This window comes from Pan troglodytes, chromosome 8 (assembly GCF_028858775.2).
Source record: "Pan troglodytes isolate AG18354 chromosome 8, NHGRI_mPanTro3-v2.0_pri, whole genome shotgun sequence".
NCBI classification, from domain to species: Eukaryota; Metazoa; Chordata; class Mammalia; order Primates; family Hominidae; genus Pan; species Pan troglodytes.
This window is the reverse complement of record NC_072406.2, coordinates 73206892-73222657: the sequence shown is the minus strand read 5'-3', so window position 1 is coordinate 73222657 and position 15766 is coordinate 73206892. Positions and strand designations below refer to the sequence as shown.

Below are 15766 nucleotides of genomic sequence, written 5' to 3'. Positions count from 1 at the left end.
CACGGCGGCGGAGCGAGGTGCCGGGTGCTCCGTTCCGCCTGGCTGCCCCGCCTGGGAGCGGGGTGGGGGCAGGCGAAGGGGAGGGCTGCGGGTGGAAAGGGGCGAGCCCCTCTCGCCCGGGACTGGGAAGAGCGGCCACGGCGCCGGGCGAGGCGGCAGGGCGAGGCAGTGCCATGCTGCCTTTGTGCAAAGTTGGGCGGCGGGCGGCGCGCCGCGCGCAGGGGCCCCGCACACCCGCGACCGCGCGCAGCCGTGGCTGCTGCTGAGTGGCGGGGGCCCCCCCGCTCCCCCCGGCCCTTGAAGGCGGAGAGAGCTCGCGTCTCGCTCGGCTTCAGGGTAGGTTTTGTGTCGTGAGTGCTCTATGCTATGAAACTTCTCCGAGCAGCCGCTGCGGAGCCCCCACCGCCCCGGCCCCAGCGGGTGGCAAGTGGGGGCCCCGGGCCGTGCCACGCGGCCAGCAGCGCCCCGATAGAGAGTTGTGGGACCGAGCCGCTAGGGGGGCCTCCCTCGCCTCTCCGAGAGGCCGGGAACCCTCCCATCAGAGGCAAGCACAAGAGATTTCTAGGAGCGCCCGCACAGCCGCACCCCTAACTTGGAGCTGAGAAAATGTACAACAGGCACCCTTAGCAGGCTGGCTGCGCCAGGGAGGGGGTGGTGCCGCGCCGACGAGAAGGGGCTTCCCCTTCGAAGGCCAGTATGGGGAGGCCGGGCGGGGACCGGAGGACCCGGACAGGGGAATACGCTAGCCCCTTTGGCGCTTGCACCCTCTTGAGAGTTGACTGGCCAGCCCACAGTCGCTCCCCTCCCCTCCCCCGCAACCCCGTGTCTATGGAGTCTGTTGTGAGTTGCTGTGACAACAGGAGGAGCTGCCATGAGGGGCTTGCAGAGCACCTTACCTTGTCTGTGTGCTCAGCTTTGGGGAAAACAACCAAGGGGTGATGTGCAGACAGGAGAATCCAGCCCTCTGCCCCCCGAAAAGAAGTGGAAGGCAACTATGTAGAAATATATCATTAGATCCTACTGTTAGCTGCACCGTTTCCATCCCCAGCAGTATCAAACATCTCAACTGAGGAGCAATGTCAATATTTAGACTTGGACAAGCCAGAAAGTTAGAAGAGAGCGCCAAGCACAGGGTTTTGACTTGGCTTTGCACGTTAGCACACAAGCTGTGCCTTTGGAGCTGACTGTACACAATTGCTGGGGGCAAAAATGCATGAAGGTTAATATATACACAGAGGCACCCAGATCTAGGAAAATCTAGGAAGTTAAGACCAGAAGAGTCGCCCTGACTTTGAACTTCCCCATCCTGTGCTGTTCACTGAGCCTTGTTGAACTCCAGCCAGACGCTCAGCTTGAGATTTCACTGGTTTGGGGCTCCCCCACCCCCAACCGCTGCGGTGGTGTACGTTCTGCACTAACATACTCTAAACAGAAAAAAAAAAAAATACCGTTATCAGTGGTTTCATCTTTGTATAAGTCCTCTGACGAGCAGCAGATAGTAAATAGTCAATAGGCTGTGTTTGTTTGGTCTTAGCAAGCCTTAGACCTTTTTAAACATACTCTGGTAAGTTTGTTTACAAACCCTATTTAGAAATTTGGAACTACGTTTCATTTCCAGTAACCTTGTAGATGCCTAAGAGAGTCACTGGTTGCTAGAAAATAAACACAAGCTCTTTTCAGCATAAATAATGTCTGCATTCTGCTCCACAGGTGGAGTGGGCAGTAAATTATTATATTAAACGTGGTTTCCTCTGAGATTCCTGAATCATATTTGGACATATTAATGGGAAAAAGGTTTAACCAGTTGATCCTAGTGCAGAAGGCTTTGGAAAATCATTAGGAAGCAGGAATATCATAGTCAATATACTAATTTTGCCCATTATTGTTTTCCCAGAGTTTGAAGATAGTGTAAAATTTTTTAAGTGCATAACACAGGCTCTGTGATCACACAGGTGGAAATAGAAACACATGTAACAGTTTGATGTTATTGGCTCAATAATACAAATTATAAGCTATACAAATACAACAGGAAAAGCCAAAATTGTTTGGTCTTTTAATTATGATTATATTGTCTAAAAATGCTATTTTGAATAGGATGACCACATCTATGACTTCTGTATTGTAAAATGCCTGTAAGATTTTCATTGTTATCTATCGGTTTGTGGCCAAATGTTTTTAGGGTTTTGTTTTGTTTTGTTTGTTTTTTTGGTATCGTCCCAAGAGCTCAAAAATATATTTTCACAAATCCTGCAAAATGTTAACCTAGCTATTTCAGGATGTATTTGACCCAAAGAAATGCCACATTAACACTGGCACTTAGCAAAAGTAAAGCAGATTCTTCCCTTTCTCGGGGGAAAAAGAGAAAACAACATATGTTGAAAATTTTAGTGGCTCCCCATGTACTCCTGGCAGGCAGTAGAATTTATAAAGTATTTCTCTCTTTTATGTAGGTAAGTCCAGCTGTGAGCAGAGTGTTCTGTTCTTCACTTCCAGCAAGCCAGGTCAGTGTCTTTGTGCAAACCCATGACTATAGATTGGTAACATCCTGTGTCTAATTTTGAGCATGCATTTCAGAACAGGTTTCTTAATCATTTGTCTTTTAAAAATTTTGTCTTTGACTTTTTTATGGACTCAGTTATGAATGTCATAAGTTCAATGATTATTAAAATTATTGCTTACTCTGGGAGTACAATGGTACAAATATGGGCCTCAAACCAGTTTGTCCATCATACGAGTTTTTATTTTTCACTTTAGGCATCAGAATGGTGCCCGTGGTTGAGAATACTGGGGATCTGGATGCTTGATAATTGAGGGTTTACTTCTATCCTAATCTTAGCACTCTGGGGCTGGAAGAAACTTGATATAGTAATAATTGACTTATTGAGCATGAATCACGGTTCAGGTAATGTGCTGCATTCTTTATGTTAATATTCTTATTCTGCTTCAGAAAGAAAAAAAAAATCTCTGGGAGGTGAAACCACTGTCTTGAGTCCCAAACTGTAGGTGAGGAGTTGGAAGTTTAGAGACATTAGATAATATGTTCAATTCTTACTTCTATTAAATGGCACAAATAGGATTTTTAAAAAAGTTTTTGTCTTACTCTAAGACCTAAACTCTCTAGTTGAAAAATTGTTTTCCAGTAGGGAAACTGAAGACAAAGAAGGTTAAGTGACTTGTCTAAGATAGCTTGGTAATTACTAGCACATATAATAACAATGGCCCAGTTGTTGCAAAATAATAAATTCTATTCTCTTAAGTAAATTAGTGAAATTGTAAGTATTCGTGTGTACTTTCTGGCATGACACTGTCAAAGATATAAGAAAGTTTTTATTGTGGGGTCTCTGGCCTTGAAGATTTTATGGAAGATTTAAAAGGCAAGATGTTAAACATTCAGGTATGCAACAATAGAGAATAAATCAAGATTATACTTGCCAGAAGGCTGAATTGGGGATCAATGGTACATTTATGAGAAGTTCAGCATTTTCCACTCTGTGGAATTACTTTGCAATTCCATATATGCATGAAAAAAATTTCCAAGCACATTTTTTTTGTCTGGATAGATGATTAATCGGTGAGAGTTTGGGAAAGGACAGAATGTAGAATTTCAACCCAACAGGGAGAGATTATGTAGTCATCCAGAACCGCTAAATTGCAGTATCTCAAACTCAAAGATGTTATTGCTTCACAAGCATGGTAACCCAAAATTGTGAGCTGTTTGAATCTGCACAGCGTCTTTCAGAAAGCATAATTTGGCATGACATTTTAAAGTACTGGATTTTTCCTGGAACCTCAGTGTCTGAAAGGCACCACGTAGATGGATTTGGATACATAATAGATAAATCCTAACCAAAGTCCTGATAACAACCAAATATTAAGCAAGACTTTTTCAGGTTTTGCCTGAATTAACAGGCTTCTCTCTCTTCTGTTCCCCTACTTCCCTTCTCCCCTCTTTCCTTTCGTAGAGTAATTTGTAACAGTTGTTAATCCTTCTTAGCTAATTTTATATAAAGGGGTACTAAAAAATGAAATGGGGAACAAATTATTAAAGCAAACCTTAGGATATCATCTTTTTTAATGTGCTGATAACCCCCACTCAAGCTAATAGCTCTAAAATCTTAATTAGTGAAGATATTTTTTAAGCATTTAAAGGGATATTATAAGCTGTCCTATAACAAGTCTGTCCTGTAAAAGTTGTTATGTAATGGATCATTACAAAATAGGTCACATTCTATAACAGCACTATTATTATTGGGAAGATCCCATTACAGGCCAAGACCTCATCAACATGATTAGTTGTGATAATGGTATATAATAAAAATCTCAATAAAGCAACCATAAATCTATAAAGCACTAAAATTATACTTTGAATCATATAATGTTATGAACAAAAGAGATCTAGGAATTAGCATGGCATCTCTAATAATAATCATTTAGCAATCATTTGTTTTCTCTTTTGAACTTCATAAGGCTTTGGTTAGTATGCATGACTTACCTCTTTGAAAATGGCTGGAAACATTTGAAATTCTGCCATTTTTTGCTCAAGAAAACAGAGAAATGTTTAAAACTGTCTCTTGGTCTTCCTTTTAGAAAATAGGCCATTCACGTTTCCCTCTGGCTCCATGTTTTAGGGTTTAAAGAGCATAGGTGATTTGAAGGTGGTTCTTTTGTTCCTCTTTTCTTCTCTGCCAGGCTTCCCACCAACATCACAACACCAAAACAAAACTTGGAGAGGGAGGGAAAAATGAGTTCCAAAAAGTGTGTGTAGACAAGGGTAGGAGATGGGCGAGTGTGTGGGCAGCAGGGAAGAGGAAAAGGAAAGGGAAAGCTTTTAAGGGAAGGGTCAAGAGGCAGTCACTCCGGTGGATGGAATATTTACAGATGAGTTATTTGTTAGCATCATAATTTTTTTATTTTTAGTTTGTAAACAAATAGAACCCACTTCCTCCTCTTCCTGGCACCTTTTGTTTCTTGTGCCCATAGGACAGAAATTGGAAAATTGGCAAAAAGACGCCAAAAATGATGGATGTGTGAGTATGACTGCCACTTTTTCCAGATGTCCCAGGACACTCCTGTCTTCAGATACTTTCTTGAGCTCTGTCATCAAATACATCAGCATGCCTCTGATCAGGCTTTTTCCACTAAAGAACGAATTAGCAAGTTTTACAAAGAAAGCGATGCCAATAGGTCTAGAAGAAAGCAATTACATGTCTCCACTCTGCACCTGAGTTTACTTATTGCATAGACACAGGTTAATGGCAAGTTCCCAGCGTTAATGAGGTTATGATCTCAGGTTCCGTCTCTCTGTGGAGAAATTTCCTTTGAATTGGTACCCAACTGTAGACCAAACTCCTAATGACTGCTGTGATAACAATAAACTAGCATTTATGCCCCTACTAGATGCCAAACACGTTAACTAAATTACAGCTAATATTCATTATCAATTCCAATTTTACAGAGGCAAGAAATGGAACTCAGAGATTTTAAAGAACTACTAGGAAACAGAGCTTGGATTTGCACCCAACGCTGTCTAAGAACTTGAATATATATTTGCTCTAAACAAACCCCCCCCCCAAAAAAAACAACACTTTAAACCATTTCATTCCAGGTTACTCTTGCAGATGTCGGAGTATAGAAGTTATTCTTCTGGGTTTGTTTCTACTTTGCAAATTTTGTATTTAAATTTGAACTACACAACATTTTTGCCTGGATAAATTGGCTAACTGCTTAGGTCATTTTAAATGTATTTTGATGGAAGTTGTCACAATCTTAAACAGTTGAGTCATAGAGAGTTGAATCATGGAGCCAGGAATGTCCTTATTAAGGATACTTAGCCCAACCTCATGTGGATGGAAAACACTGGCACCCAGAGAAACAACGTAACTTGACTACTCTCATAGTTAATAAGTGACACAGTCTGAACTGAACCCAGGCTTCCAAGTCCCAGCCAGAGCCCAGTTCCATTACATAACACTGCCTGAAAAGTGCCAAGTCTTCTAAATCTTCCAATGTAGCCTGAAATACAACTAGCAAGTATGATATACATCTGAAACCCAAGGTACATCCAGAAATGCTGATAAGAGAATTCCAGTCGTGTAAAGATATGGTGGGTACTAGGAGAAACCTCACGTATCTTCAGTGGTGCTGAGATAAAATAGTCTTTTTCTCTTATTCAAAACATAACACCCTTCTAAGCTGTCTTTGTTACATAAACCCTTCCAAGCTGTCTTTCTTAAGTGATCTGTTCGATGCTTTTTCATTTTGACCAAACTCTGGCATTTCATTAACTATGCAACTTCGGTGAAATATGACCTTACTTTCCTCAACTGTAAAATGGGAACAGCATCCCCTCCCCCCTCAGAGGGTTATGAGGATGTTATAAAATCCTCATGCATGTAAAGCACATAGTAGGTGCTCAATAAGGGTTAGCTCTCTTCTTAGCCTTCCTAGAGTATCTCGAAAGAAAGTCTTTTAACATATTAGGCAGTTGTATCATTTTTGTCTCTAAATTTACTGGAGTCATTTGAATTCTGATATTGTAAGGAATGGTTATAGGAACCTTTTTTTCTTGAACACAACAGGCCGAGTGGTCTCTCTGGGTTCCAGTGGCCCAGTCTCCATTACACTTGTTTTCTTCACACTCTGAGGTTGCCAAAGTTTACTTGCATTGAATTATTTTATTGCCTTAGTTTCTGCTGCAAACGAATACCAAGCTTCTCTTGCAGATTTGTGGCTCTCATTTTCTTCCAGACACTGTCCTAAGTAGCTAACGTGTTTTCTACATGGAACTTTGTATCTCAAAGCCACTATTTCCAGCCAGATAACTAAGAAATATTTCCAGAGAATATTATTGCCAGTAGAAAATTTTTGCTTTCAATTTTGAAACATGAGACTTTCCTACCTTCATTTCAATTCACTGTAGTATTGAGTATTTGAGGTATGCTGCTCCTGTTTTTTCTTTTTGTCACGTGTTGCTGACTGATATATTGATAGGAAAAGCATAAACACCACAATTTCCCCATTTCATCTGCAGCACTTGATAACTACCCTGGCCTAAATTACATCACTGGGAAGTGTTTTGTGCACCCCTCTCCCCAGCTGCCACATTTTGTCATGTGGCACTTGCTGCCCTGCTTTGGACTTTTGGAACCGAGTCCTTGCCAACACATCCAATTCATCATACGCGGAAGAAAGCTACTGCTTTGATATTTTTTTTAAATACTTGTACCTGTTCTTCCTTTTTTAGTAATAATCCAAGTGGCCTAGAATAGACTATATTATCCTGGTGGTGCAATTTCACTTTTAGTATTTGGTAAATGCATATTGCAAGATGGATGTCCTTCTTCAAATTTAGAAGTAGCAAGTATATGTCTTTCCCAGTGCTATGAAGTGGCTGAACTGGGGCTAGGTGCTGAGAACTCACCAACTGCTATGTTGTCCTTAACCTTCTACTAATCTCAAATTGATTATATGTAAGTTTTTATTTTTACCAAGGAATTAATTGCTTTTAGAGCTGTGCTCAAGCTTTCATGTGCATACAACAAAAATGGGCATCTTGTTAAAGTGCAGATTATGATTCAGTAATTCTGGGATGGGGCCTGAGATTATGCATTTCTAACAAGTTCCCCATTGATGCCAGTGCTGCTGTTCTGTGGACCACACTTTGAGTCATGAGGTTCTAAAGAATAGTGGTTACTATATCTTACGCTGAAATTCATGCTTAATAGGCCATAACCAGACCGCCTTATTTTATTTGCTTGTTTCTTAAATCATAATAGAGTCATGGAATCTTAAACATAGGAGGGATGTAGGCGGTGATGACCTGGTAAATCAACCAGCTCTCCTGGAAAAAAGTAAAATGCATGTATGTGCATACGCAAATTGACATAAATTTTAATCACATAAAGAATGTGTAGTACACACTTTACAAATAATAATAAACTCTATAATACTTGATATTATAAATTCAATATAGCCAGTTGGGTCTCACAGAATGCCTTTGTTGTTTTTTGCAGAACTCTTCTATCCATAGGCCAACCTATGTTGCAGTTGATTAAGGGGTGCAGCTCCCATATAAATGCTGGCAGGTATTTTCCTTTATGTTAATCAGTAAGACAAAGGTGAAACATCAAAGACATACGTCAGAACTCTACTCATTCATCCATGATGGGAATCACTTCCTTGCTGAACCGGATGATAAATTTTAATACTGAAGAATATTTTTCAAATGTACTATTCATAGTGTAACACCTACACATATAGCACACTTTAAAGTTGAATCTCCATTATTAACACTGTTAAATTATTTTCTTAGATCTAGAGCAATAAAGCAAGCACTGATTGGTAGTGGCTGCTGATTTCTGTGGTGTAAATATTCCCACCATGGCCAATTTCAAGCTACTGATGTGGCTGAGCACAGAGTTGGAAAGAGATGATGCAATGTCACACCATTATATTGTACTTTCACCATATAGATAAAATTGGCATGAATAGCCTCAAAATATAGTTAATAGTAAATAGAAATAACCAGAAAGTGATGCATTTTGAGTACTTATTATCTTTGTTTTTAGTATAATTTATTTAATTGTAAATTTATATAATTTAATTTTTGATACTGGCACTAATGGGCCTGCAAAATTCCTAAAAATTTAACAACTAGTTCTTGTGGGCTAGTAGGGGCTGGCTTCTGCACAGATCATATAGATCATCTGGTGTAGTGATTCCCAACCTTGCTTTACACTGAAATACCTCAAAGAACTTAGAGCCTACAGTTTTAGTAGATCCATGTTAGGGCCCAGGAATCTGAACTAAAAACGTTTTTATTGAAGTATATCTTATATTTTAAAAAAAATTATAAGTATATAACAAAAAGTTTTCCTAAATTGAACACACTCACATAACCAGCACCTAAATACAGAAACAGAACATTACCAGCACCCAGAAGCCCTTCTCATGCCCCTATCCAGCCACTACCCAATCAATGTAACCCTTATCTTGACTTCTAATACCATAAATTAGTTTTGCCTGCTTTTGGACTTTATATAAATGAAATCATATCCTATATGTTCTTTTGTGCCTGGCTTCAATATTATGTTTGTGAGATTCATCCATAATGTATGCAGCAGTAGTTCATTCATTTTTAGTAGTGTATAATATTCCATTGTATAAATAGTCCTCAATTTATTATTTTTAATCCATTTTACTGTTGATGGGTTGTTTCCAGTTGTTGGCTGTTTTGGATAGTGCTGCCAAGAACATTCTTGTACAGATAGCAGTATGCAAAACAAAACAAATCCCCCAGTGAGTCTAATGAGCAGCCAATCTCGACTGCCTTCTCTATATCTTCCCCTCCTCTCTATGTCTCATATGACATGCCCACGGCTGTTGATCCTTTCACGTGAATGTACTTTTAAAACATAAGCAATGAAGCCCATGTGCTTCCATTCATTAAAGTATGTTCTCCTGGCTCTTTACAATACACGTTCACCAGCTCTCCGTTTCATCAAGATAGCTGCATTTGTTCTCTCTAAATAGGGATGAGATTTGGCCTCACTTCAGTAAGCATGGGAGAATAATAGACACAGTGGACATGGAGCCAAAGGCTAAATTTGGCAGCTGATCATTAAGGCTCCTGGAAAGAGGCTTCAAGGAAAGGAACTTGTTTCCCTTTGTGTATATCAAACAAAAGTCAACAATGAACCGTTATATCAGATTCTAATATTCTTTAAACTCTATTTATTTGAAGTAGACCAGGGACTCTCTTCTGACATGACTACTGAAATCTCTCAAAGTCTCATGTCTTGATCTGGAAAGATTAGAGAATGTTTTCCCATGGTCTTGTTCCTGTACCTAGCATTCAACAGGTGTATCCTTGTTGCATTGTTCTATGCTGAGGGGCTATGTAGGTTTTGTGGTTGGGTCTATTGAGGTATTAGTTCCTTTGATGTAAGTAAAGGGAGCTGAATAACCAGGAACTCCAAGATGATATATTGATGAGTGGGACGTCTGCTCAGGACTGAAAAGAAGGTTTCAGGAGCAGCAAGCCTGTTCCCTACCATATGAAAGGCAGTTCACATAAAGTTCTTAAGGTACACAGAGAGAAGGTCAAGAGTAGATGTTAATTTCACATAATGAAGGAAGAATGTTTTCTCACACACGAAGTTATTTTATTTCCTTGTTTTCCTACCTCCTTGCCCTCTTTTTTGTAAAATTTCTTTATGTCACAAAGAACACATGTTCACTATAGAAGAGACGGAATATATAGATGAGAAAAATGAAAAAAATTAAAATGAATTATAATCCTATCCTATAAAAAGATGTTGGCATTAATATTTTAGTATATCTCTATCTCAATCTCTTTGTGTGTATTTAGGCACATAAGTTTTAAGGAGTGGTGTTATTCTCTAAATTTTTAAATCTCTTTTAATTTAAAGATTGTTCATGAACATCTCAATATAACAATGAATGTACTCCTATAACACATTTTTGATGGACATATATTAGTTTTTCTTTAATCCATCTCCTGTGTTTGGACTTCTAAAGTTATTTTTGTTTCCACAAATAGTGATATGATGATGAACATTCCTTTTTTTTTCTTTTTTGACGGATTCTCACTCTCACCTAGGCTGGAGTGCAATGGCGTGGTCTCGGCTCACTGCAACCTCCGCCTCCTGCCTCAGCTTCCCGACTAGCTTGGACTACAGGCACGTGCCACCACACCCAGCTAATTTTTATATTTTTAGTAGAGACTAAGTTTCACTATGTTGGCCAGGCTGGTCTCGAACTCCTGACCTTGTGATCTGCCTGCCTCAGCCTCCCAAAGTGCTGGGATTACAGGCGTGAGCCACCGCACCCAGCCAATGAACATTCTTTAAATGAAATCTTTTTCTATACATTTATTATTTTTCCAGGAATAAAACCTTAAAATTGGATGAAAGTTATGACATTTTAAAGTCTTTTGCCTTAAAATTTCTAGTCGCACTCCAGACTGGTATCATTTTCCACTTCCACAAACAGTGCTTCATCCTGCTTTTTAAAATTGTACAATCTTTCATGTAATAATTTCTACCTAAAGTTGGAAGGTATAGGAACATGCCCTGAAAAATACTAGCTAGAAGCTATTCGTTGTTATTAGCCAATAACTTCAAATAAAGTAAGAGATCTTAAGAAGTCTGGTTAATTTTCCACCAGCACTTTTGCATTTATGGTCTAACGTTGCTGTGAAAACCTGAAAAAAGTTTCTTGTTTGCCTGAATCAAAGCATAGCCTAGTCCTAACGAGCATATGATAGTCTCGTAAATGTTTACATACAATTGCTTGATTGTCATTGTATCAGAAGACCACAGCAGGTGGTCACGCTGCTGCTTCAGAAGCTAACCTGGTAACATCTTAGAGAATGCTTTCAATGAGTAACTTACTACAGAAGGTAGTGGAGACTTTCCTTCATGAATATGAGTTTTTAAACACCAATAGTCTACAGCCTTGATATTAGCTTTCTCAAATGAGTGCTTAGTATATCTCTATCTCAATCTTTTTGTGTGTATTTAGGCACATAATTTTTAAGGAGTGGTGTTATTCTGTAAATTTTTAAATCTTTTTTAAAGATGTATCGTGAACATCTTTGCCATCTCTAAAGACTTGACCAATATTTTGATTATTAATTCTTGACAAAGCTTCCCGATCCAGCCCTTAGCTGAGCCCCACCCCCATGAGGACGATAGGGCCTCCAAAATCCATGTGTAGGGTTTCTTGTTTCTGTCTTTTTTTTTTCTTTTTTACTTTAAGAAAGTATTGAAGTATAACACATAGAGAAATGTATGCAGATCGCAAATGTACAGCTTGATGACTTTTTGCAAACTGAACATATCTATGTAACTGGCACCTAGATCAAGAACCAGTACACCACCAGTGCCCTACTTCTGGTCACCACCCCACTCCACCCTCAGTGTGTTTGAAACACCTCACATTTTATGTCCAGGGTAAGTCCTTCATTTACAGAATTCTATGTTTGCCTGAACCATTACTTTATATGAGCTAGCTACTGTTAGCTTACATCAAGGTGTCTCCCTTGTCACTGAAAATGTGTAGACGTCTGCCTAAGTAAAGATTACAACGTTAAATTTGGGCACTGAGTGTACATCAATATTTATGTGTTTGTGATTTCCAGGTACACAAATACATACATGGCATGCATACCAACAAATCTGGAACTACTTTCTTCTTAATGAATGTAAAACTGAATTATGCTATATTGATCTAAGCTTAGAATATCTTTAACTACAATTGATTGCCACAGAATATTTCATGTGCCCTGTTTCCAGTTTTTTAAAATTGCTCATTTCAGTTACCATAAGTATTCCTTTTGAATGCTCAAGATTTCAAAGCCAAGAATTTTTCATCTTCTGTTTGAGATAGAATTGTATGTGTTTGTCCTGAATATCCACAGCTGTCTTTTTATATGGTTCAATTTCTGTGTCTGATACTCAGAAAAACATCATTTTGATTCCTGTGGGGGTTTTTTTATGTGAGAGCTTGAGTCAGAGAAAGAAACAGGTTTAGCAGGCTCTCTATGCTTTATATATACATATAGTTTTGAAAAAACAATTTATGTGTTATCAAAAATCATGTATTATTATTGGGTTGTGTAAGTGTACTCTTAGAAGTGACAATCAAGGGTTATACTTAATATACCCATTCGTTTTTTTAAAAAGCTAAAATGTCTTTCTCATTATAGAAGTAATATGTCTAAGAATATTTTTCAGCCATAAAAAGTAATGGAGTAGTGAAAGGTGCTACAATATGGATGAAAATTGAAAATACTATGCTAAGTGAAAGAAGACAGACACAATAGGCCACATATTGCATGATTCCATTTATATGAAGTGTCCAGAATAGGAAAATCTGTAGAGACAGAAAGTAGATTCGTGGTTGCCAGAGCTGGGGAGAACAAGAATAAAGAATGACTGCTAGTGGGCACAAGGTTTCTTTGGGGGATAATGGAAATATTCTGGAATTAGATCGCAGGAATGGTTGCACAACCCTGTTAATATCATAAACACCACTGAATTGTATACTTTAAAAGAATGAGATGTGTAGCACGTGGATTTTATCTCACTTTTTTTTAAAAAGTAAGACATGCATTGTAGAAAATTTGGAATCAAAAGAAAAGTAGAAAATGGCAGGAACAAGTTATAGCCTCATTGTCCAGCAACAATTACTGTTGCTTTCTAGTGTATTTCCTTTCAGTTTGTTTTGTTTTTCATGTATTGTTGTTGCAGAGGGAAGACGTCAATATTGCTTCCTGTTACATGACAGAGATACAGTTATTAAATGTTAAATAGTCACATATTAAAATCAACCCAACCCCCTTAAAAAAGGGCAGGTCCCAAGAAAGATTCATTTATTTGTCGGAGGGAATAATGGATGGGAATGCCAATAAGACAAGCAGAGAATGATGGCTAGCCCTGTAAGAAGGGATGAAGAAGAACCTGAAGGGAAGAGATCCCAGGTCCTGAGAGGCAGAAAGACAGATTTGAGCAGTTGCCATGAAAGGTGAGACTCCAGAGGGAAACATTTCAAAGAGACTTTTTTAGGAGGTTCACTGTAAGATGCATAATAGGTGAGGTAAGCCATGCCTCTCTATTCATAAGCAGCTACATGGTTCAGAGCTTTCCAAGAATCGGTTTGTGTTTCTTTCTGCTATGTCACTCTGCTAAGACAGTGCTTCATGTGAATGCATGAGGCCCAATTTTATTTGGGTTGCACATACTTATTTACTGTTGTTTCAGTCGAATGTATTTCACATTACTATTCCACACTTTCCCCTCAATAATAGCAGCATTTCTCTGGATTATTGCAAACTCATCATAAGCATAACTTCTATGACAATCTTAATAGATAAGACTTACTGATGTTCTCTTGATACCAAGCACAGAGATTGAAATATTTCACAAGCATTATCTAATATAATCTTCACAACAACCCGTGGAAGGAGATAATTATCCCCAGTTCACAGATAAGAATATAGAGGCTCTGACAGATTAATTTGCCTAAAATCACTTAGCAAGTATCTTAATCATTCCCTCACTTGTCATAGGTTGTTTTCATTTTTTTTCTTAAAGATGTGGTAAATATATTTGCTTTTAAAACATTTCCCATTTATAAAATTATTACCTTAGATGGATATATTAGAAAGTATTTTTTTAATTTCCAGGGGTGGAGATTTTTTTGTTCATGTTATAGAGCTTTTCCTTTCAATTGTTTCATTTACTTCTTTGCAGCCAGAGAATTTGGTTGACAACAATTTACACTTTGGGGGATTTGGGACCGTATGGCCCAGTATGTGGTCAGCTTTTTAAATGTGCCAAGAACACTTGAAAGAAAGCTGTCTTTTTGTAGGTTTAAAAAATGTGGGATATTTATTAATTTAGCCTTAGTATTTGTTATTCAGATCCTCCATGTGTTATTTTCACTTTCTTAATCTGACATTGGTTTATTCTGATTTTTTGTTCCATATATTTGTTATTGTTGTGAATTTCTCCTTATACTTAAAAAGTTTTCTTCATTTTATTATATGCTTTTTGGTCTATGAAGGTTCAGGTTACTTCTATTGGCCTTTTGTAACCTTCTAGATTATCTCTGGCAGATAATTTTTCTATACCATTTTGTAACTAAATTCAAAATAACTACGTAGGATGATCTTACATTTTTTTTGGCTTTGGTTTCCATAGTTCTTTAAAGCCTGGGTACCTTTTGTTTGTTTGTTTTTAGTATTTAATTTTCAATTATCTCTAGGTGTTTTCGCTAGTATCTTTGAGCAGTTTCCTTAAGGGAACTTGGGTTTTTGACCTGAGTCTTTGATATCTAAGAACAACTTTATGTTGCTTTCGTGTAAATATCAATTTGGCCCAAGTCAGAAATGTATTATTATGTCCTTTTTCTTTCAAGAATCTGTTTTTTTAATTTTTCATTTTCAATTATTATGGATGCATGTTAGTTGTACATATTTATGGGGTACATGTGATATTTTGCTACAAACATAAAATGTGTAATAATCAAATCATGGTAATTGGGTGATATGGTTTAGTTCTGTGTCCCCACCCAAATCTCATATCCAATTGTAATCCCCACATGTTGAAGGAGGGGCCTGGTGGGAGGTGATTGAATCATGGGGGCAAACTTCCCCCTTGCTATTCTCATATTGGAGTTCTCAGGAGATCTGATTGTTTAAAAGTGTGTAGCACTTACCCCTTTGGTCTCTCTCTCCTGCTGCCATGTGAAGACATGCTTGCTTCCCCTTCACCCTCCACCATGATTGTAAGTTTCCTGAGGCCTCCCAAGCCATGCTTCCTGTACTGCCTGTAGAACTGTGAGTCAGCTACACCTCTTTTCTTTATAAATTACCCATTCTCAATTCTTTATAGCAATGTGAGAACAGACTACTACATTGGGGTTTCCATAACCTCAAGCATTTATCATTTTTTTGTGTTAGAAACATTCCAATTTCACTCTTAGTTATTTTTAACTATACAATAAATTATTGTTAATTTACTATAGTTGCCCCATTGTGCTACCAAACACTAGATCTTACTTCTTCTATGTAACTGTATTTTTTACCCACTAACCATCCCCTTTCTACTCCCCTTTCCACTACCCTTTCCAGCCTCTGCTAACCACCATTCTATTATATTCTCTACCTCCATGAGCTCAAATTTTTTGGAGCTCCTGTATATGAGTGAGAACATGAAATATTTGTCTTTTAGTGCCTGGT

At 38.4% G+C, this 15766-nt stretch overlaps 1 protein-coding gene across 35 annotated transcripts in view; it reads left to right on the top strand.

Annotated features, from left to right (window-relative positions):
• Positions 1–15766, top strand: part of RHOBTB1 (Rho related BTB domain containing 1) — a 141036-nt gene that overhangs the window by 57588 nt on the left and 67682 nt on the right. For 12 of the 35 annotated variants that reach the window (XM_054659391.2, XM_063817591.1, XM_063817590.1 and 9 more), the window contains one exon: positions 2451–2501. The exons of 2 other annotated variants lie outside the window; for them this stretch is intronic. The gene's annotated coding sequence lies outside the window, so the exon portion shown is untranslated. 35 annotated transcript variants of the gene reach the window in all.